This window comes from Zonotrichia leucophrys, chromosome 12 (genome assembly GCF_028769735.1).
Source record: "Zonotrichia leucophrys gambelii isolate GWCS_2022_RI chromosome 12, RI_Zleu_2.0, whole genome shotgun sequence".
Lineage (NCBI taxonomy): Eukaryota > Metazoa > Chordata > Aves > Passeriformes > Passerellidae > Zonotrichia > Zonotrichia leucophrys.
In genome coordinates this window covers 5,763,789-5,788,011 of record NC_088182.1, presented here as the reverse complement: position 1 = coordinate 5,788,011, position 24,223 = coordinate 5,763,789, and the positions used below count along the sequence as shown (strand labels likewise).

General features: G+C 42.7%; 1 protein-coding gene across 3 annotated transcripts in view; it reads left to right on the top strand.

Annotated features, from left to right (window-relative positions):
- SLC25A26 (solute carrier family 25 member 26) overlaps positions 1-24,223 on the top strand; it is an 80,882-nt gene that overhangs the window by 31,187 nt on the left and 25,472 nt on the right. The window lies entirely within an intron of this gene.

Here is a 24,223-nt window from a genome sequence, read left to right as displayed (position 1 = left end):
AACAGCAAAGACTTCTCTGGTGTGCTGTGCACCCCAGACCTCATCAACAGCTGCTTTGTGAAGCCATCAGTGACCATGTCCTGTGGTGCAGATCCTCTGCAGCCTGCTTGCAATGTGTGGCTTCCTGTCCTCTTTCAGCTAAAACAAGTGAACCAAGGGTTTATTTTCCCTGTGCCATGTGGTAATCTCATTTCCCTGCTGTATCTTGTACAGACCAGTGTTTTTGCTGGTTCTGACCTTTTTTGGGGTTTGAGCTGTGCTGTGGCAGGCAGCACACAAGTGGTTGGAGATGACCAGGCAGGCTCTGTTTGCTGCAGCTTAAAGATCTTAAAGATAGACACAGGTGCTGCCTGGTTCAGTCAGAGTCACTTGCAATAGTTGGGAATCTGAGCTACCCTGGGCTTTTCAGCTGTGTCATTTCTTGGTAGCAAAGGAAATTGCAGCTCATTGTCCAGAAATAATAACCAGAAGAACCTCTAACAAAGGTGTGGGCAGAGATGATGTTTCAGAAAGAAATTCTCATCATTGGCAGCTTTGGCACAGCTTCATCCCACAGCTGTCCTGCTTGGCAGAGGTTTTCACTTCTGTGTCAGGGCAGGTAAAAAAGCTGTACACATCCAAACCCCCCTGAGTTATGTAGGTACAGTGTGATATTCCCCAGAGTATTTACCTTTTTAGTGCTCTGAAAAATATGCACATTTTCTGAGTGCTTCCACTTTATCCTGAAGTGATGAGTAGGAATTCCATTTTGGATTCACAGCTCTGTCACCAATGCTTATTGTTTTTTCACTTTGCTTGTAAGTCTAGATGTGTGTTTAAGTTGTTAATTTTGAATTTTAGATGTTTGAGATGCTTATTCTGAATATTTAATGGTACTAACTGTTATTTTGAGGGCATGTGGTGTCTGAAGGAATGCTATTAGAAACTAAGCCCAGGAATTTCTGTGGCAGGTCAGGCACTTGTGGCCTCAGCTGTCATTGACTGGAAGGAGAATAAAGCTCTCAGTGCCTCTGCAGATCACTGAAGCATCCCCTTCCCTGATGTTATGATACAGGTCATACACTCTGTTGAGAGACAATATGAATGTGCCTGGTGGGTAAATGTTCTCTGGGCACACTTGGATGTTGCTGTTTCTTCTCACCTTTATGATCCACATCTCTCAGGCTGATGTGAACGTGTGAAGTATGAGCTGCTTTGAACAAACAGGATTGTGTGTGTACATCTGACAACCATGGAAAAAATGTCTGAGGCATGAGCTGGATGCTGTGGGGAAGTTTCAAACACCAGCCAACAAAAGAGCCCTGATGTGTTTGTTTTCATTCCTGTGCTTTTCAGAGCCTGTTTCATGATTGTTGATGCTTGATTCAGAATTTTGGGAGGGTGTTTGAAGCAGGCAGTGTAGTTGTGTGACTTAAGAGGCTGGTGAACCACCATGGCCTCTGTGACTGAGGGCAAACTCACCTTGCCTCATAGTCCAGATGCCTGTGAGAGAAAATAAATTAGGAAAAACAACAATTAGAGAAGAATTTTGAAGACAGTTAAATCTAAATTCTTCAGGTTGGCAAATAGGGAGAGAGTTCTGCCCAAGTTCCCACTGGGCTGTGCCTTGTTCAGAGGGGTGAAAGGCAAGATGCAAAAGATCTTTAGTTCTTTGTTTTGCTCTAATATTTGAGTCAATGTGTGGCACAGATCCACGGGTCAGGTGAACAGAAATTGTGCAGCTGGAATTTATCTGGGCATTAAGTTAACCTCTGACTCACCCCAGCAGTGGTGCAGCATTACAAATGTAGCCTTCAAGGAAGGATGAACAAATTTCCTAAGCCATTGGGCACAAACAAAACCTTCAAAATCAGCCAAGAATTCCTCCTTGTTGCACTGTTCCCTCACCCCTCCTGCCCTGGGATGTATTTATTGTGGCTAATGCCAGGAAAATTCAATCTGTCCATTTGTGCTCAAGGTACCTCTCCTTGTTTTGTCCAGCTCATGTTCAGTTCTGTGTCCTATAAAAGATTTCCTGACCACCAAGTGTGATGGATCTCAGCTCAGCATATGAATATCAGTGATTTGACAAATTAACCTCTTTTGTTAATGTATTTCAGCAGAAAGGAGCATAAGGAAGGGAGTGCAAAATCATGGTTTTCTTGACAGTCCCAGCTGTTTAGGAATTAACTAATTCAGGCCACAGGAATCTTGTGCATTACCAAGTGACCTGAAAAGAATGTGTCCTCTCATCTGTGATTTTATTTTACCTTCATGCTTTCCCAAACCCCATCACACACACAGAGCTCCCACTAACAGTGAGGAAGGAACATAGAACTTCCAGAAACAAATAAAGCTCAAGTGTATGAGCTAGAAATGGATCTTGTGTGTGTAAGGAAACTACTCTTATTTCTTTTCCTAACAAAAGAATTTCCTTTCTGTGGATTTCCCCACTACTTTGAGTTTAGAAGGGGAGCAGAGCCGAGTAGCAGTGGTAGAAAGAAGCCAATCAAGGATCCCATAGGAACTCTGTCCTAAGAAGCCAGCTGGAAGATCCTTCATGGGTTATGGGGCAGACACTGAACCATGGGACTTCTTGCTGAGGTTCATGTTTGTCCTCTCAATCCCCTTGGAGGTGATGGTCTTGATTGAAAGAAAATGGCCTAGAATGACTTAATGTATTTATTTTCCAAAGGCCCATGAATAGCCAACATAGGGAGTACTTTTACTGTAACAAAATACTGTGTATTTAAAGAGAATTCCTTCTTTTTGAGGAGAAATGTGACCTTGATTAAATTATTTCTATTTTTAATCAACTTTAAGGTCCCTGGAACCTCTGAAGTTCTCAGCAGCTGTTCCTCAGATGTCTTGTGGCCTCTTGGCCTCACAGATTTCCCCATCTCTTTGGGAGGACTGGGGACTCTGAACATCCCAAACAGCCAGAGATAACATTTTGTGGCCAAGAACGACTCAGTGTTGCCCTGAGCTCAGGAAAACATTCTGTAAATGGTCCCCAGAGCCTCCCCACAGAGGCTGTGTGTTAGAGAACCCTGCTAAGGAGCACTTCAGCCTCAATGGTTGTACACTGATCCCCAAACACTGGATCCTCTGTCTGCTGCCAATCTTGCTTTTGTGCATTGTGTTTCCTCTGAGAGCAGAATGCAGGCAGAATCTCTTCTGCTCTTGCTTTGCTCTTTAATCCAGCACCACAAACCAAAAATCTTCGAGGTTTAAGCAGCTTCAGCATTTATTTACACAGGTCTGCAGCAGCTTTTTGTTTTCTTTGCTGTTTCATCTGTGGTTTTCCCCCTCTGCTGTGTTTTGGATGCTTCTATATTCTGGAATTTTGTTTAGGAAATTTGTAGGACATTCTGGAATTTTGTTCAGCTGCCTCCCTGTGCATCCAGCTCATCACCTCTGCACGTGGGGCAGTGCAGGACCAGCATCCTGCTCCCAAAGCCATGCTCCCTTATCCTTATTGATGGAGCTCTGCAAACAGCACAGCCACAGCTGCCCATGCATCTGTACCCACAGCACCTCTGCTTCCCTTTGTGCTTTTGTGGCCCCAAAACTCCCTCCTCCAGCCCTGAGCTGCTGGTGGAGCAGATGGTGACAGATGCTGGGCACTTCCCAGGTGCTGCTTCCCAGCCCATTGGTTGCCTGTTGACTCCTTCTGCAATCTTTCCTGCAAAATGAGGTTCCCAAATTGAGTCTCTTGGCCCAACCAAGCCTGCAGATGGGTTTGAGGCATTTCTTTGATGTTCACATAAGTTTTAAGAGCTCTGTGTTTGCTGCTGTCCTGTTTGCCTAAAATCAGATGATGAGTTCAAAAGCTGAGGAGGAGGGGAAAAGAGGGGAATTCTTGCACAACTTCAATAGCAAAGCAGTCTAAAAATGGAGCTCTGTGCACTCAGAGACAAGATGTCAGTAAATATCCCACTGAATGGCTATGTTCCATTACTTACTGGTACAGCAGTGAAATAATTAATTTTAGAGCAAGTTTATAAGCATATAATAGAGATGGAAACCTTAATACTGATCAAGTATCATTATCCCAGTGATTAACTAGAAGTTTACCATCCAGACATTGTGTAGTTGCAGCTGATGGAAGGCAAAACCCAACAAGGCCAGTGAAATTTGCGTCAGGACCATGTAATAACAGTATTACTAATTGGGTTTTACTGTATGAACCAAATATTGCCATTTATTGTGTGTCAGGTATCCATTGAAAATACATGGGCTGCAGTCCAAATACCTGTGGAGATTAACAAGTTGAAGTTTAGTTCAGGGCACTCCTGGAACCACTGAGGTATGAAAAATGAGGAATACTTGTTGGAGCAAAATGTCCTCAGACTTCTTCACTGCAGATGTCCTTTCAGGAGTTGTTGTAGATAATCTGTGACCAAACCATGATGCACATCTGAGGCACCACTTCCCTTTTCCTGCTAAATATGAGACTTTAATTGAAGATTTAGTTATGGAATTTTGTCTGTATGAGCAGAATTCTGTAGTTTATTATAATGAAATGCCTGAAATAGCAAAAAAAAAAAAAAAAAAGCCTATAAAGGAGGATCAGGAAGTCTAAAACCAAGATATTAGAATTGCATGGTTTTGTGTGAGCATTGGGTTGTTGCCTTTAACCAGTGAGAATCAAACTTGCAAATGCTGTGTGCTCGCAGAGGTGGAGTTTTTCCATTGTTGGTTTATTTACAATTAATTGTATCCATGCCAGATAATGGTCACAGGTACTTGAATGGGATTAGAAATCTTTTTTTAAAGAGATATCTGGTACTTTGCTGCTTTTAAGCTTTAGCACAGTCAGTGGGGTTTTATGTAAATCTGTCAATGCCATTTTCACCACTGGTGATCTTATTTCTGACTGCAAGCACTACTATTTAATTCTGTCAAAGGTGTTTCCGTAATTAAATTTATAGTGAAGCTTAATAACAGTTCAGAGAACATAAATGTGTTTTAGTTCCCCATGTGTTTTAGTTCTATTTGAAAATGGATACCCAGGCTAGAGTCTGCATCAGAGACAGTAAAATTGGATAGTGTTTTGAGACCCTAAAGTTTTTCTGTTCAATCACACCTTGACATTTCATATCACTGGGTTGGAAAAGATTTTTGTACAAGCAGGTTTGGAAGTGTTGAGAGAAAAAAGATCACAATGAAACAGAACTGTTGGCATTTCTGAGTATCAAGAGCTGTTCTGCTCTACAAGCTCCTGTTAACTTCAGTGTGAACTGCTTGACTGAGATGTTTGCAGGGTCAGGCTGCTTCCAGGCCTGGAGATGGAAGATATCCTGGTTTCCTTACTTGATGCAGCATGTTGAGTTATCAGGAAGTTACCAGTACCTTGTCTCTCTCCTTCTTGTATTTTTCCATGAGAATAATCAGGAGATAAAAGAAGTTTGTTGCTTAGTAAGAAATTATTAAATAGTCCTTTGACCATTTAAAAGAAATTACAGCATTAGAAAATCCTGTTGACCAAAAGTATTTTTCAAGGTTTTAGGAATAAAGTATCATGAATATGGACATAGTGCAAATGCCCAGATGCCAGAGCTTGAATAAAGTTTTTGATCAAGGATGCAGGTGTATTTTTGGATGAAAGAATGCAGCATTGAGCATTGCTTCCTTTTTAGCCTGAGCTTTACCCCAATATATCCTTTAATGCCTGTGCTCAGACTAACAGAAAACCTTTGATTACCAGTGCCTATAAAGAGCAGATGGTATCTCCTGACTGTGTTTTAATATGAGTATGGATTGAGACTGTGCATATTTTAAACCAACTGTGTCTGTAAACTCCATTCAGTGTTACCTGTGCTTTGAAGAACTTCAGATATTTAATATGGCTACAGACATCCCATAAATTCTTATTCACCCCACCTGCTTCCATGTGCAAAGTTCCTGCTGTTACCAGCAGAGCTTTGATGAATATTTCGATTGCACTATAAAGTTCTTGCCTTCAAAGATATGGATTTTCCTCATGGAAAGAGCTTTGTTTCTGTTCAGAAACACAAGGAGAAAAGGACTGTCTTATGTCTGCAGCTCTCTGGCATTGCAAGTGGGGTGGGAATGAAGAGTTATTCCTAGAGCTGTAAAGAACAGCCAATAAAGGCTCCTATTACCCCAAAAGATTGGTCAAAAAAACCAAATTTGGTCTATGCTTTAGATCTTTGGTACTAAAGCCATCTCTCTCCATAGCTCTGACTTGAGTGCAATGTTGCTGTGTGTTTGTGACACTCTTGTTCATCTTGTGAACTTCCCTCCCTGCTCTCCTCCACCTTTCCAACCATCCATCAGAAGCATCAGAAGTCCCAGTTATGGGAACCTGGCTGGGCTTTCTTTGTTTTCCCTCTCCAGGAATCAGCTATTTAGAAGGAGATCGAGTTTTACATATGCAGCTGTGTGAAACTACAGCATCCTTTTCTGAAAGGGGACATTTTACTGCCTCATTAACACCAGCTAGAAGTCCAGCTTTGCAGCATTACATCAACAGGAGCAAGGTGGAAACAGGAGTGTCAGCCCTGGGCTGAGGTTTCATTGGTGCTTTTGAGTGTTGTTCCTGGCTTTGCAAAGCTGCAGGGTTCTTGGGAGAGCTGTTTGCCCTGTATCTGGCCAGGAGGTTTATAGATCTTTAGATTCATCAGTTATCATCTTCTTCCTTGTCTTTCTTCACAAATGACCTCTTTGTGAGGCTCCCCAGCAGAGAGCTGTTTGATCAGAGTTGACTTTGTGAGGTCTCCCCTATAACTTCCTGGCAGACGTCATAATTTAATGGTTTAATTTTATCCTGGAGCATTTGGGTTCCATGGAAAATCCCTGGTGTGTGTGTACATGCACCCCCTGTAAGAGGAAAGCTGAGATCTTGCACCTATTAAAGATGTTTGTGCTACAATCTGACCTTTTACCATCCTGATAGAGGGCTCAACAAGAAACCTGGATCACCTACTTGCTGTTTTAGGCTTCAAAACCAAACTGGAAATTTGCAGACATAATATGAATGTTCCCTGTGTTGCTGGTGAATAAGATCCATGGGTGAGATGTATTCTTAAAGAAAATGCTTATCCAGAAGGTTTTTTCCTTCAGGGAATTAGTGCCTCTGAGAGCAGCAGTAATTGTTGGGGGTTGTGTTCTCAGGTGGATTTCATGTGTGTGCTCATTGCACATCTGAGCTGGCACTTTGTGTTTGGCTCCTTCAGCCACTGCTGGAATATGAATAATCCACAGAAACCTCATCAAAAGGAAGCCTTATTGTAAACTGACTGTCCTCCCAGCTGAAGGTCATCTTTGAGCTGGTGACCTCCCAGTCCAGTGGGCAAGATGAAGGGCTGCCATTTTCCCCAGATGTCAGATCCAGAGACATTGAGTGCTTTGCTTGAGGTTATGCTGTGAACTTCCTATGCAGTTGGGAGGTTCTCTTCATTGCCAGAGCAGTTTCAGGAATGAAAGACCATCCTGCTGCCTCACTGAAGGGTTTTTGTTGTGGCCTGACAGTTGAGCACACACGTGGCATTTTGCAGGGTGCTGAGGGTGAAGCTGCCACCCTGGCTGACTCTGCTGATGATCCCCTCTGAAATTCAGAGTACATGTGTGGGGACTTCTCTCCTGCTCACTTTTGAGCCCCAGATTAACAAAGCCCTGCAGCTCAGGCTCCTGCTGCACACACAGAGTGCCTCAGAACACAGAGGCTTGCACAGACTCTTAGGGCTGTTCTTGTTTCCCACAATTTTCTGCGTGTTTGTCTCTAAACGAACCATGAAATGATTCAGTGCCCGCATGTGGTTTTAATAACAAGCGTATGTGGGCAAAAGAGAAAACACAGAATGTCTGACTGTGGAAGTTTCCAGCACACACAATGGGTTAAAATTGTAGCTTTGTAGTACAGTGTTGCCAGAGTTGGTTAATTACTTTGGGTGAGATGATATTTTAGATGATAGGTTTCTCTCTAACCTTGTAACAACTGTTGAGTGGTGGAAGGCTATGCTTAATTAAGGGCAGCTTCGGAGCAATAATCTCCAGCTTGATCTTTACTGGGATCTGATTGTTTTTCTGGGAAGTTTGTGTCATGTTGTTGGTTTTTCGGCTTTTTTGTTTGGCTGCTGCTGTTGATGGTTGTTGGGGGTTTTGGCTTTTTGAGAGAGAAAGAAAGAAACAAAGTGCAGCAAGTGGCTTTCTGATTGTGTTTGACTGAGAGTTATGTCAAGGGCTTTTGCTTCCACATCTTGAAAACTACAACTCTTGTAGATCCATCATGGCTATAGGTGGTCTTCTCAGAGTCCAGAGCAATCCTCCCTTTGCCATGTATCTTATTTACAAAATGCTTCTGTGTCCCTCATTATTATTTTGCTAAAGTGAAATAAGTTCTCAGATTTTTGAATTCTGCTTTTCTGTTCTCTTTTCCCACATCAGACATGTTTATCTGTGATCTTCCACACTTCACTGAAGGGAGATTTACATCCCGCTGCCCTGAGATCAGAAGAAATTTGTTGCCATTAGACAAGAGAATCTCTCAGACTACTCTGAATTTCCGTTTTCTTTTGCTCCCAGACCTGAAGGGTTAATGTTGGTTTAGACTTAAACAGCTTTTTCTAACAATCTGACTTAAGCTTGCTGATGAAAAGCACAGTGAGAATTGCCTTTGGCAGTCTTTGATGTCCTTGTGCAGGAGAGGGGGGGAAGAGCAATGGAAAAGCCACAGGAAGGTAAAATGATAAATAAAGACAAGTTCTTGAAAATTTTCTGCAAGCAGGAGAAGAAATATCTGTTCCTGTGCCCGTGATGAGGAGGTGAAGAAGTAATGACTTAAATTGCTCTGGGGAACCATCCAACAAAGCAGCACCTGAGCTGATCATCTGTGCAGCCCATCCATCAGGAGAGGCTGCTGGTGCAGGTTAGACAGGCTGGGAACAGGCCCTGCCCTTGGTCTGTGGCCTTCAGACATTATTTTCTCTATCAATGTAATTCCTGTGAAAGGCAGGTGCAGATGTAGGAGAAAAAGAAATGCCAGGAGCAGAGCAATTCCTCTGGCAGCTGTCCTTGAGGTGTTGTGTAGAGTAAGAGACTTAGGTAAAACAGGTGGGTAAAACCTTTAGAGTTTGTTAAATTCCCTGTTTCTCCAGTTGTTATTAGAAGAGTTATTATTGGAAGACTTGTTTTTTCTCTGGGAGTTTTTTCACTGTCTTCAGTGTCAAAGTCCCTGTGAGTGTGGAGGTCCCTGAACTTGGTGCATAGGTGTGTATATAAGGTGTGCTGTGTTGCCTTGGTTTCTTCCCAGTCATCTTGGAGCACCAAACTTGCTTGCAAAGAGGAGCTACATGAGTGTAGCTCTGCTGGAAGCTCTGCTCAGTGTAGAGGTTAGAAATGACAGCACAAAAACTGTGGTAAAATTTGCTGTAAATCCTTCAGCCTTTATGTAGCTGACTTAAGTAAAACTTACAAAAAGTATTCTTGGCCCAGGATTTTGAACCATCCAGGCACCTAAGCTGGGGAAGGCCCTGTGGTGTGTGTTTTGGGGGTACAGAAGGTTTCAGCAGCACACTGAGCTGAGAAGAGCAGTTCCCACAGCTGCTCCTGCTTTCTGCCCCACTGTGGAACGGGATCCCACCCCAGGCAGTTTGTGGGACTTCTCACAAAGCAAGGGCTGCAGTATCCAGGCAAATACTTGCATGTTCCAGAAGGGAAATGCACTTCTCTGAGGCACAGACATCCCAAGGTGCTGCAGATGAGAACACCTGTATGCAGTTATTTTATCTCTGGGCTCATCGGGCCTTAGGAGCAGAGCCATATCTTAAAGGAGCTGTCACAGCAATCCTTGTTTGCCCCCAAGGTGTCTCCTGAAGTGCTCCTGCAGGTAATTAATCACCTAATAAAACACATTCTTTGACAGTAGGTGGAATTTGGAAATTAATTTGCACCCCTTAAATGAGGCTTCTAAAACTATAATTATCACGGAAGAGAGGAACGAGCTGTGTCAGGTGTATAAATGATTTATTTATCAATAATAAACTGTCACCAAAGTGGCACTTAGCTTGCAGTATCTGTGCTGCTTTTCTTTAAGGTGAAATAAGCAATGACATTTGCCTTCCTTCCTGTATTTGCCAGTCTTGGGGCAAATCTTCAGTTGTTTGTGAAGTGTTTGGTACAAAAGTGACCTGTGACAATATTATAGCTGCCTTTCCAAAATTCTCTTTCTTTAATGTGTGATCACTTCTTGCTGCCCTATCAATCCCTGCTGGATGTCTTATCCACTGAGGAGCCTCTGGCCTCACCAGAACTTGTGCAGCCCAGCTGGCCATTTGGATTTCTCATTATCTCTCCAAATGGTGGATTTTGTGAGTTGGATGTTGGTAGCAACAGGAAATAAAAAAGGGAGGAAGTTTTAACTCGTTGGCTGGACTGCATATGGAATAAGTTACCTGGAATAAGAGGAAATCCAAGATATCTGATTCTCTCTCTCCATTTTTTTTAATGGTACAGGTTTAAAGATGTAGGTTGAGACAGAGCAATTTTAAAAAATCCAGATAAATGTGAGAACAGTAACATTTTAAAGGCAAATAATTTACAAAAATATTTACCTTCAAAAATACCCTTTCAAAAATGTGTTACCAAAGTGTTTAACTGTGCACCAGAGCATCTAAAGACTTATTTTAGCTGCATGTGCAAAGGGGATATGGGCTTCACTGCAGCCTTCCCTGCAAAATTGCCACTAACAACTGTTCTAGCTGCTCCAGCTGAAATGTATTTGTTGCTGACAGTGTAATTGGCTGGCTTCAAAGGGCATACAGTGCATGTAGTCTGTGGGACATGGAAGAAAATTGTCTCATTATTACATATTAATCTTGCATTATTGGTGCATTTATTTCTGAAAAAGCCCAAGAGGATTTCTATTCATTCGTGTCAGGCTGGCTTCTCTGATGCACAGCTCCAGGGAAGGGCCCTGCCTCATTATTTCCCTCAGACTTGTTTGCTTGGAGTTGAGCTGACTTGAAAAAGGGGTGAGGGTGCTCAGCATCACTGGCTTGGTGCAAAAGTTCTGCACACAGTGAGATTTCTTGAGTTAAAACCCCTTGAGAAAAAAGTGGAGCAAGGGTGCAATCAGTTACAGTGCCCTTCTGATTTACATTTTAGCTGTGCCATTTCCTGCACCACAAGTGACTTCTGCTGCAAAAGCATCACAAACACAAACAAAACAGGGTGCTATTCAAAAAAAGCCCCTGTGATTAAACTGGCAATGCCATATTGTTGCTGTGAGGAATGACAGATTGCAAACAACTCATGTGAGCAAAAAATAATTGTGATGCTGGCTCCTCGCTTAGGGGTGTGAGCTGGAATAATGTTCTGCAAAATCCTTTCAGTATAAACTAACATGTTTCTTCTTTTAAGTTTTACCACAAGGTATTTGTGCTGTATTGCAGAGGTTTTTGGAAGTGTGCTGGAAATATTTTTCATGCAAAGCAAGTGGCAAAAATTAAACGTTCAGGAATGCAGCTGAAGGGGCAGTCCAAGCACCCTGAGCATGTCCTGGTTTGCTTGAAATATGGTTGCCCTTTCCAGGCACTCAATTCATCTTGAGGCCAATTTTCACAGTGCTCAGTGCAGAAATGGCTGTTATGACATGCCCTGAACCAGCTCTGGTTCAACTTGTGTAAATTCTACATGTGGGGTGCTTTTGGAGCTGACAGGTGGAATTTTATTGTGATCCTATTTAACTATTCTACCACAGTAAAGGCTTTTGGAATTTGTCTTACTGAGTTGCGCTGTGTTGCAAAGCAAAAGCATGAGTTTTTTACTTTTTTGTTGTTTTTTTAAATCATATCTTGTAAAGGCTCTTGTTCAGGGTAAGATCTCCCCTGTGTTCAGCTTATCTGTGGGCACAGACCATGATGTCAGGATCTTTTGTGTCTACAGGACATTTCCAACATAACAGGCTGTTTCCACCATGTCCATCAGCATTTCAGAATGAATTTGGGAACCTCCTTTCCACCCCAGATTAGTCCTGGGCCTGTGACAATAATGGAAATTCCATGCCCATGGCAGGGGGATTGGAATGAGATGATCTTTAAGATCACTTCCAACCCAAACTATTCTGTGGGTCTATGACTTCCAGACAAACTCAGGTCATTCACTGGCATCAGGTCAGCTGAGTGTTTAAAATTGCATGTGAGAACACAGAATCTGCACAGTTCTGCAGGTTTCTTAATTCTTTTCATGATCCCACTACCAGCACATGGTGATACTATTTAAAGAAAGGTGTTAATGGAATTATATCCTTTGATTGAAAGCCACAGTTGATTTTTGCTCTTGTATGAGTTCTGCAGATTTTGGTTGTTTTGTCTGAAGTGGTCTATTAGCACTTGCCCTGAGATAAAAATTGCTTTTTAAGTGAAGAAAGGATTTTGGCATGAGTCAGAAAATCCCAGGGAAGATAAATGAATAGTGTAATTAAAATGCCTTCAGGCTGAAACATTACGGGAATTGTAATGTATAGTTTGCTAATCTCATTAGAAAAAATCCTGGTTTAAGTCACCTGGTTATATTATATGCTGCTAACACCAGCCTGCTCCTTCTCAGCCCAATAAGTTACAAAATTATACTGCAAAAGGCATTTTGACATCAGCAATGCAAGTGTATTAGGCAGTAGCATTGCTTTCCTTCCTTTTCTCTTTGGTTCTTAATTTGCTTGGTAATTTTTCTTTACCCCACTGCCTGGTGCCAGTTCCCTGAGTCCAAGTTGCAACTTCTGGGACACCATGTCTTTGATCAGGATAAGTATTTTTTCAGATGCTGCTTCACAGTTTTGTTGAATTACTTTAGGCAGATGTATCCCAGCCAGGCTCAGGGTGAAAGGAGCATTATCAGCACCCAAAATAAGGCATCCAATCCATTCATGAGGCTGCAGGAATAGAAACAAATAGAGAAACCTAAGGGTTGGTTTCTCAACAAGTTTCTACCCTACTGTCCAGAGAAAAGGTGAAACTTCAGGAGATTGCTCATGGCTAGGGAATGTCTTGACTATTTCTCCAAGCAACATTTTTGTGTTCACTTTTTTCCCTCTCAAGTAATGCTTGTTAGCATGAAGATTATTTAATTGCTGACTGCTTCCCAGCTGGAAAACAACTGTGGAGACTGTGGTTCAAATCATATATATGTAAATGCCATTGATTTTGTCTGTGTATTGCAGTCACAATCCTGCACCTACCCACACAACCTGAGCCATGGCACTGTGAGTTTGTGAATGTACCTGTGACAGCAGGGAACTGGCAAATCTGCTGTCATGGGCATTTGACATGGCTGCAAAGCCAGTGAGGAAAAGAAATCATCTCAGTGAAACCTTCTGGGTGCAGAATTTAGATGGGTTGAAGCTGTGGGAGCAGCATTTCCCATCCCGTGGCATTTCCCATCCCATCCCTCTGGAGGCCGTGCTGCAGTGGGCGTGCAGCTTGGCTTTCTCCTTCTGCTGTCAATGTTTTCCACAGAAGGAGGTTCCTTAGAGGCACCATCAGTGCAGCAGATGCTGTGCTCAGACCTGCTGTGTGTGAGAGAGAGAGAGAGAGGCAGTGGTGGGATCTGATCCCATTGTGGGGCCCTGCAAGGCCCTGCTTGGCCGTGGTGCTGGAGCTTCTTGGTGGAGCTCCAGTTGTGTTGTTCCCTTGGCTTGTCCCCTCTTGGGTACTTGAGATCATTTTGAGCTCCTCACTGTGTATCTGAAGGAACACACAGAAAAGATTAGGCTGTTAGTTGGCTTTTCTCATCAGTCACCATGTTGGTTGCAGCCCCAGATTAGCAGAACACTTTGTTCAGGCTTCAGCTCTACAAAACGCTTTGGCCCAGCTCCAGCTCTGGAAGAGCTTTTGGATTAAAGGGAAGTTGGGAGTGTGAAGAAGAGCATGGAGTTCTGAGAACTTGTGTTTGGTATTTAACACTTTAAAGGTTAATCTTGCTGCCATTCAGCAATAGTGAAGGCTGTTGTCATGGTGTAACCCCAGCTGGCAGCTCATCCCCATGTGGGGTGGGGGAAGGATTGGAAGGGAGAAAATGAGAAAACTTGTGAGTGGATTCAGATTCAGGCAGTTGAACAGGTAAAGCAAAATCCAATCAAAGCTACACAAGGAATTAATTCACTGTGAGGACAGCAGGGACGTCTCACCTAATGGGGACTTGGAAGAGAAATGCCATCCTCTGAACATCCATCCCCCCTTCCTGCTTCTTCCCCAGCATGACACCACATGGTCTGGGATGTCCCTTGTGGTGGTTGGGGTCAGCTGTCCCTGCTGTGTGTCCCCTAACTCCCTGTGCACCCCCAGCCCCCTCTCTGGTGGGGTTAGGAGCAGGAAGGGCCTTGTCTCTGTGTGAGCCCTGCCCAGCAATAACTAAAACATCCCCGAGTTACCAACACCATTTCCAGCAGAAATCCAAAACACAGCCCCATACTGGCTGCTGGGAAGAAAATTAGCTCTAGCACAGCTAAGCATGTGCTTAAGTGCTTTGGCAAACGTGGAGGGGATGATTTATATGGTAAAGTGGAAACTTGGTAGCATCTACTTTGGTGATCACAGCTCCAAGCAGGATTTCACAGAAGGAGCCTGAGCTGCTGTGGCGCTCTGCAGTTCTGTTCCCTCAGGCCCTGCTGATAGCCCAAAGCTGCTCCTGGGCTGTGTGAACAGGGCTGCAGGATGAGCAAATGAGCAAAATGAGGGTTTGTGTGTGCTGGGATGTTCCAGCTGTTTAGCTGTCTTGCCCACCAAAGCACCCTTGTTGCCCTTGATCTCATTCCCAGGCTTTTGCAGCCTCACACACTTTCCTCCCATCCGAGCTGGGTAACCAAGTGTGAGAATTTGTTCTGGTTTAGCTTATTGGTTAAACATTGTGGCTATGAGAGATTCTCAAGGCAGACAGACATGAGGTGCCTGTATGGAGTCATGCAAAGGAGCTCAAAGGCTTATGATTAAAGCATCTTCTCCATAACTGGATTAAAACAAATCATTGAGAGTCGTGACTTTTATTTCCACAGTTCTTACACTGTGATGCCATTGTACAAGAGGGTTTAGGCTCCTTTGAGGCAGCCTGCAAGAGGTTCCTGAGAGCAAACCCTCCCTGCTCTGTGCACGCTGGATTTGTGCAGCCAGCACAAATTGAAGTTTTTTCCCAGCTTGCTGACAGGCAGGAAGTTGGGGGATGCAGCTTTTCCCAGGGGCTGGATTGCCATGGACGAGGCTGCACGTGCACACCTGGGAGGGCAGAGGGTCCCAGGTGGCCCAGCAGTGTCCAAGCCCACATCCTACAGCTGCTACCTTGGGCTGGGGCTGGAAGAAATGCTCCATTAGGAGCGGAGTCACTCTGCAGCTGCATCAGCAGGGAGGTCTGCTGGGTCCAGGGGGCTTCCTGTTTGAATAGTTACAGAGTCTGCAGAATTGGTTAAACTGTCAGAAAAGAGTTATAGAGGGTAAAAAAAAATAAAAATAATAATAAAGAAACCATCCTTCCTGTATCTGTACATGCATTGTCTAACTGCTCCTCTGGGATCAGCCAAACGCTTGCTGGGATTTTTCAGTTCACTGTAATGAGGTTTAGATTAGGTCTTTTGTGATGTAGAATCAGATTAAAGTTTGTGGAATTGTAGCAGGAAAGTTTTGATAGGTAAAAGTTAAAGTAGTAGGTCATTTCACTTCTGCAAGATCATGTCCTGTGGTTGGGCAAAAGCAATGCAACTGTTTATTACAACAGCTGAAAATGGTACCCACAGAAGGAAACATAGCAAAGCTCCATTTTGTGCGATACAAAATTCTGAATCTGAAGTAAAATACCTTTACATGGACAGTATTTCCTGAATTTGACATTAGTCTGCATTCTTTCTCTCTGCCACATGATGGAGATAATGGTGTAAGATACACAAACAGTACTGCACAGGCCTTACACTTCAGGGACAGAAGTTTCAGCTTGGTTTATAGTAGTTGTTTCATTGATGTTGATTTTGCACTACCACTGATGGAGTAGTTTTCTCAATAATATCCATGAAGTGTTTTGTTTAAAACAATGTTTGCTTATTTTTCTTTTTTGGTACAGTTTGGATTTTTCCTTTTTTTCCTCCACAAGGGCAAAGAAGCAGGAATACTCTTACCAAATAACCAAGGGTAGAAATGCAGCAAAATGCCAAAGTCTGTATTTGGTAAAACATTCAAAAAAAACTTGGTTAGCTTACATTAACTGTATTGGGACTTAAAATTGTACTTAAAAGTTAATGGTTTGGGCTCAGATATAATTAAGGCTGTTGTGTATTTCAGTAAAAGCAAGGAATTTGCAGCAGTTCCTGTTAAACAAGTTTAAATAAAGGAAATCCTAGAGCCAGCTCTTGCCATGAGTGGGGTCTGTGCATTCTGGTAGAATCCAGATTAGTTGATTTTTGTGTAGTGCTGTAGAACCTTTGCATCCACCCTCTCCTCTTTTCTCCATCTTTAGCATCAGTCCTGATCCAGAAGCTGTCAAAGCCACATGTGCAAAATTCCCAGTGATTTCAATGCCTTTGGACCAGGCCAGTATCCAAAGGCAGAGATGAATTTCCTCTTGGAAATTGTTTTTTGAGTGATACTCAGAAAACTTCTGGCAAGGGATGTATTTAATTTTTATGGTGAGAGCTGCTGTGTGATATTTGTAATCATAATGTAGTAACAAGACATTTGTAACAGAACTGGTATAGGTTGAGATATATCCAAGATGAGAGAAACACATGTTTCTTCCCAGTCTGGTTTTTTTTCTTTAATTTTTTTTCTTGTGGCTGTTACTCTGAGGACAAGAGTTCCTTTGCTGATGTCAGTGCAATTACAGCTGCACTGTTTTCCAGTTTCTTAGACTGAATATTTGCTGGATGAAGCAATACTCTCACTCCTCTCCACAGATCCACCTGCCTTGTGATTCAAACATGCTGTCTTTAATTCAAATTCTGGGTTCAGGTTTGGGCCCCTCACTACAATAAAGACATTGAGGGGCTGGAGCTTGTTCAGAGGAGGGAAAGGAGCTGGGGAAGGGTCTGGAGCACAAGGAGAGGCTCAGGGAGCTGGGGGTGCTCAGCCTGGAGAAAGGAGGCTCAGGTGGGACCTCCTCACTCTCTACAAGTCTCTGAAAGCAGCAGCCAGGTGGGATCAGTCTCTTCTCCCAGGTGTCAAGTGCCAGGGGGAGAATAAAAGGCCTCGAGCTGCACCAGGGGAGGTTCAGATTGGGCAGCAGGAAAAAATTTATTCACTGGAAGAGTTGTCAAGCATTGGAAGAGGCTGCCCAGGGAAGTGGTTGAGTTCCCATCCCTGGAGGGATTTAAAAGCATGTAGATGTGGCATTTGGGGATGTGGTTTAGTGATGTGCTTGGCAGTGCTGGGTTAATAGTTAGACTCAGTGGTCATGGAGGTCTTTCCCAACCTAAATGATTCTATGATTTTGTGAATCTATGCTGCCTTTTTAATTCCTTGTGCTTGGGTCCTTTTATAACCTGCAAAATTCTCACTTGAGGAATTGTTCAATTCTGATGCTGCAAATCCATCACTCCAGTGCCCACTAGTGAATGAGTGGAAGCTAGAGTTTCCAAGTTTGTATTTAGAGGCTGTTCCTTGATAGGGACCTTCCATAAGGCATTTTAAAAATTATATTTACATTTAAAATGCCCCATGTATGAACAATGTCCATTAAAATGCTCTCAGAGTCAGGGAACTGATGCTGCCCAGACTGTCTGTGTGTGCACCCACGGGTCGATGTAATAACTCCTCCAAATGTTGGGAGTTTTCCCTCAGAAGACTTCTTCCAGCAATGCTGCTCTCCATGCTCTTGGGTTCTGCTCCTGTTTCTTTCATGAGAACAAAGATTAGTCCTTCATGCCCCTAAACTCAATGCATGTGCATGACTTAAAGGCATTACCTACCAATAAATGGGAGATTAGCTGTGGCTTGTGCGTTTCCTGATCACTGCAGGTTTTTTCAGATGGCTCGTTGTTATCCCGTTTCCTTTAACGATGGGACACTTTAATGAGTTTGCCATCTGACATACATCTGCTTCCTGTTAAACAATACCTTCATTCTTCTGGAGCTGCTAAACTCATCTTTTATCCTACAAGATTTTTATCTGAGCCCTGAAAACAGCATGTACCAATCGGTGTCAGCATATTCGTTTACTTGCTGAGGGGTTTTCTTAATATGTTGTTGAAAATTAATAGCAAAACAGGCATCTCCTTTAATGCTTATTTGTTGGAAAATGGGAGAACAGGGATATTATTTGTGTAATTAGGGGCTGGTCAGTCCAGCTCATGTTTGAAATCCAATAAAATCGACTTTTGTGGCTGACAGTCTACAATCTCTAATAGTTATTCTGTTCTCCCAGCAGAGTAAGAAGGGGCTGGTTCAAGAAGGGGTGTGGGGTGGAATGTGAGGCTGTTAATGTTGTTTCTTTGAGGAAAGAGCCTTCAATAGCTCAGTGATGGTCTGTCTCACGCGTGTGCAAAGTTAGGGCTCTGTGATCATCAGCATCTCTTAAATCAATCCAGCCTGCATTGAGTTTGTGCATCTGCCTCAGTGCCTCTCTTTTTCCCATGTTTTGGAAACATGCGCTCGTGCTGGATCTCTGACTATGTCTTTCCCCTTCACTGGTCAATATTGCCCCTGCAGAAAAACATTTTTTTCCTTTATTTTTCTTTGCTTTTTTAATCCCAGAACCTATTTCTCATGGAGGAAAAACTTAATTTTCCTTTTACTTATCTTTACTACATAATATGCCCTATAAGTTGCTTTTATAATGAGTGTGTGATGCTATTTAAGAGGAAGTGTGGATGTGAAGTTCTGCCACACAGGTCCACAGGACATCTGTGAGAATGGCTTGTAACCAAATTAAGCAACCCTGTGGGGCACATAATGTTTTGTCTAGGAAAGGAATTTAGTTCCAACCATTCACATATGCCAGGTGACAAGTGGAAATACTTTGGGGTTAGAGCTGGGGAAATGTAGGAAGCAAGGTGCAAATATTTATTTGAGAGTTAGCAGATGCCTGAACCAGAAAAATTACTATAATTCTGGAATTTTGTACTTCTTCCCATTTATAGCTTGCAGTTTTCTCCCAGCTCACACAGGGTTAATGTTATTTGCTTGAAAATGAGGGAATACTTCAGGTGGCTGCTGGTGCATGATCTGAAACCTTTGTTTTAATTATACTCTTGGCATTGTTGAGATTGATGTTTCTACCACCCCAAACGCCATTCCTTTGCCTCTGGCAGTGCTGCAGAGCTGGTGTTCGGCACTGAAGGAAGGGCTGTGAAAAGTTGTTTGTTGCAAATGCAACTTGATAGTTTTCCCTGTGATGGCTGAGCTTCCCGTGGGGTTCCTCCACCTCTCTGGCTTGGTGGTGCTGTGTGTGAACTTGGTCCTTCACTGTTTTCCTTAAGGAGTGGAGCCAAAACCTCTTCCCTGGTCATTGCTGTGCCAAAGTTGTTAAACCTGCCTGAAAAGCTTTGTTTGTTTTTGCATCAGTGTTTATTAACAAAGCCCTCCATCATTTGTTTAACATATAAACTTGTCCATTCTTTCACCACACTCCCAGCCTTCCATCTCACAGAGCTGCAGGAGCACAGCTGATGGCTTTGACAGTCTTTCATTCATGTTCAGGTTACAAATTACCTTTTTATAATTCAGTTCCTTGTGGAGTCTGCAGTTTTTCAAGGAGGGCCTGGGGGACAATATTAGTTGAAGCTTTGAAAGAAAAGAAGTCTACTTTGTCAGCTCTAGGGTATCCCATCAATGATGGGTCCTAGACACCTTCACCTTCAGTCAGCAGAAAAGCTGTGAAACCTCCAAATCTTGGTGGTGGCTATTGCTATGACCTCTGATGTGACCAGGGGCCAGCCTTGCCTCATTTCATGCTGCCTTTTCAAAGCCCATCCAGGGGAAAGTATATTTATAGCTGGAACATCAGTTTATCCTAATCCAGATGGACTGGGCAAGTGTGTAAAGAATTTTAGGAGGGCAAGACACTGAAGCAAATTTGCTGGGATTATTAACAGAGATCTTTAACTCCAGTGGGCTGACAGGGTTGTTTTATTCTGCTTTAACTTGAACCTATTAAAAACCCCTTCTATCCTTTGTAAAGAAGGTAGAAAAAAAAAGAGATTGTAAAGGAACTTAGGTAGAGGGGAGTTTATTCTGAAATTTGCTGTGTATGTTCATTAGAAAATAGTATATTTTTGCTGTACAGAAGTGGCTTGTTAGACTTTTCTTTGCAATTATAGCAGAGAAGGCACAGTTTGGCACAGCAGCTCAGTACTCCTCATAAATACAGGTTGGACGGTGGTGGCCCCTCTGTCCCTGTCCTGGTGAGTGCAGGTGACAGGTTGGGTGCAAGTTTGAGAGGTGCCCCTCGAGGATGAAATGGGCTCTCCCTGAATGAGCAGATGTTCTTGCTGCTGGCCTTTGTGACATTCCCACTCTAAAATCCCCTTCAGAAGTGTTTGCTTTCCTCCCATTGCTGTTCATGTAGGGAACAGTGGGGTGTGGGTGAGAGCAGTTCCTGGGATGGAGGTGCATTTTCAGGGACACTGAGAAAGCTCCTACAAGGTGAGCCTGTTCCTCCTCTGGCTGTTTATGCCAGTCTCTCCTCCAGTATTTACTCTAAGGTTTATAAAAATAGATAAAGTCTTCTGGAGAGCAAAGCCTGCTGAACTGGGGACAGGGAAAACCTGAATAAACAAACATGTGCCACAGATTAGTAAGAACATCTGTAGGTTTTATATTGTTTTGAGAACACATACCACAGTTTTTCAATTCTTGTGCTTTTCTAGTTTCTCCCTTTCTTTCTGTCTCTTTCTTTTCTTCTTCTTTTTAAATATATTGCTAATAAAGGTTGGAGGTAGGAAGCACAGCTGGATTCTGCATGACATGCCACTGTTTAATTTCTAGCTCGGAGGATGAGAAGAAGAGTAGTTTTATTGTATCCTAGAAGAGAATAAAGCCACATGCAAATTCCAGCCATGGACATCTGTTTCCTCTTTGTGTGAAAGAATTCTCATATTTGGAAGGGAATCCCAGTTCTGAAGGGGCTGATGAGGTTTTGATTTTTTTTTTCTTTTGGTTCTTTCCCCCATTCTTTGCCATTCCTTCAGCTTGCTGCCCTTGCTCTGGCTGCTGTTTTCCTCAGCTTGCAATTTACCATCAGATATCAACTGGGTGAATTTTCAGTGTTATAGATACACAGTACTTTAAAGCGTTGTGTTGTAGTTACAAAGAGCTTTATTAAGTTCCTCCTTAAATTTCTTTTATTTAATTAAACAGTATTTGGTGGGAGGACTTTTGCTCTGTCATCAATCTTCAGTACTTACAGGTTGGTATTTTTCTTTGGAAGCGAGATGTGTCTGCTGCTGTGGTGGGGAAGTGCAGCTATTTCTAAAAGTAACTTGTTAAACATAATCATTTAAAATTCTTTGTATCAGGGGAATTAAGTAGATATGTAGAAATAAGCATCTGCAAAGTTCATTACCTTCACTTAGGCATCAGGTGCTAAGGACTACAGGGACCAGAGTAAAGGATAATTTCACTAACCTATAAAACATTTTAGAATAATTATTTGCAGCTGTCTGGGGGCTTTAAATTTGCCTTTTGTGTGTGTTTAAGGGTTGACTCTGATGAACAAACAGCATAGTTATATAACATTAGGCCAGACATGAGAACTGGTACTCTCTGTCTATTTTATATTAATGTCAAATGAGAGGTTGCTGGAACTTGCCAGGGTTTCATATTTGCTGGCAGCAAGTTACCCACATGTGTGGACCACATTTTCATTGTTGCCTTAGCCTATTTCAGGCAGAAATATCTCTGCCTAACAGGGTGTGATTCTGTTCATTGCTGAAGAGCTTTTCTTTTAAGAAGAAGCAAAATACAAAAAGGAATGAAATGCTGTAAGTGTTCAAATTCAGAAGTGTCCCCAGACTGCAGGATTTTGTCACGTCTGCCGTGGAGGAAGAATAAAGGGCAAGAAGCCATCTGAAGGCTTTTCATGGGCTACCCTCACAGAGCTATTTCTTTTTGCATATATTAATGCTACTTTTGGGTGTGGGCTGTTTAGTCTGGTCTCTTAGGGAGATGAGGCTTATGCAAGCAGGGTGTTTGCACACATGGACACACAGCAGCCTGCACAGCCCTTCCACAGCTTGACCACGGAAATGTGGCGGGAGGGCAGAGGCTGCAAGGATAAACAGGAGTTCTGATAACTGTCCTGAGGGGAAAATAAAGGTGATTAAAGGGTTTGAGGGAAGGTTTTCAATAGGAGCTGAGCAGGGCTGTGGAATAGATCTGGAGAAGAAATGTGATGGAGGTCCCTGTCATGGGAAGATTGCCGAAGGCGGCTTGGAAATGGTTTGGCTTCAGAGAATCTGATGACAAAACCCAAATCCACAGGAAGACAGAGTCCCTTTCATTGCAATACCCATGAAATTGCTTGTGTGGGTTTTGTTTTTTAGTCAGGATGTCAGACAGGATCCAATGGGTGACTGCAATAAATGTAGGAGATCTCCTTAGGACATTCTTAGTGCAGCAAAGATGCTGCTGCTCTGCTTGGTGGTGGTGGTGCTTCCTATTTTGTTTGTGTTTTGCAAGTCTTTAAACTCCAGTAAAAGCATGACTTATGAATATTTGAATGTTTAGAGCCTTATCCTGCAGCCCTGCTAGAGAGGAGGGAGCCCAGTGGCTGTGCAGGCCACCCTGGCACACATCTGAAATCTGCATCCCATGGGGCACCTGGAGAAAAGGGAAACCCATAATCCCCATCCAGCCCCGAGCAGGACACGGAAAGCAAACACCACCAACACTGAAAATCAAACAGCACTTGTGAACAAGTTTCCCCTTTGATTGAAATGCTTCTAGCTAAGTAGATATAAAGGGGATTATGTCACAAGCTTCCCTTGTTGTCTTATTAACAGCTGCTTAATTTTACCACTCATTCACAAGCATAAAAAAAGCAAAACTTGGAGGCTGTGTTTGAAAGCTTGTTTTGTTTGGTGTACAGCTGGATACAGAGCGTTTCCTTTTCTCTTTTTTAATAAATTTGAAGCAAATGTATTGGTTATTGTTACTTATTTTTTCCCTATTTTTTTGGTCTAGATCATAGAAGATTATGTTGCTTTTCATTTTACATTGCAAAGAAATCATTCCATATAATTTCAGTTCAACAATGCTGCAGTAGCATGTGGGTGTGTATATATCTTCTCATAAATATATTACCACACATTACTGTCAAAGAGCTGGGCTTTTTCACCCAGTATTAAAAATGAAATTTAATTGCTACACTAGAGTTTCAAGACCCTGATAAATAAGAGCCATGTCTGACCTTTATTTGGGGCTCTGAGATGCCACCAGGGATATTGCTCGTTGTCCAAGATGACAAACTTCCTCTGAGATTTCAGTTTGTCAGCTCAATGTACAGCAGTGACATTGATTTCTTCTCACTGCCATTTCCTGCCTGAATAGATAACAAATTTTCTGTGGCAGGTGTCTGTCAAGTTTAGTTTTGCCTGGCAGATTAACTTAATAGACTCATTTATTAATCATTACTTGCAGCACAGAGAAGCAGACAATACTCTTTGTCTCCTGTGATGTTGAATGGCTGTTCCATTTCAGATTCCTTTGTGTAGCCTGAATTTGGGTTTAATAAGCCATTCATATCTCTAGTGAATGTTTTTAACCTGACATCACTCAGAGCAAAGATATCTGCATTAAGTAAGCATGGTCCATTTTGTGTATCTACTCCTTTTCATGGTGAAAGATGTGTAAGTGCTTTCTGAGACTAAATAATTTGATATATGAACTGCCAAATCAGCCTAAACAAGGGGAGAAATTAAGAAAGATAAAAGTAGAAGAAAACAGGTAGTTGGAGGAAGATTGGAGCCTGGGGTTGACTGGCTAACAAAGCAGAGATAATGCAGCTTTAGGAAGGGGCAAAGCAGACCTGCAGATACAGCTGTAGGGTGATCCTAGGATAGGCCAGTGCTTTCCTGGACCCCCTTTCCTCTGAAATATCCTGATATTCAGACTGGAGATGGCAAAGGCAGGGTTGGTACCAGAGGTAGAGTAGTTAGAGGTGCCTCTCTACCAGAGTTAGAAGTCCTGTTAGACAGGACTTCTCTGAGTGCTGAAGGACAAGGAAGAATTTAGAAGAGGGCTTTGCAAAGGAGGAAATACAATAGAAGGCATAACCTTGGAAAGTGATGTCTCTTGTTGCACAGTGCTTC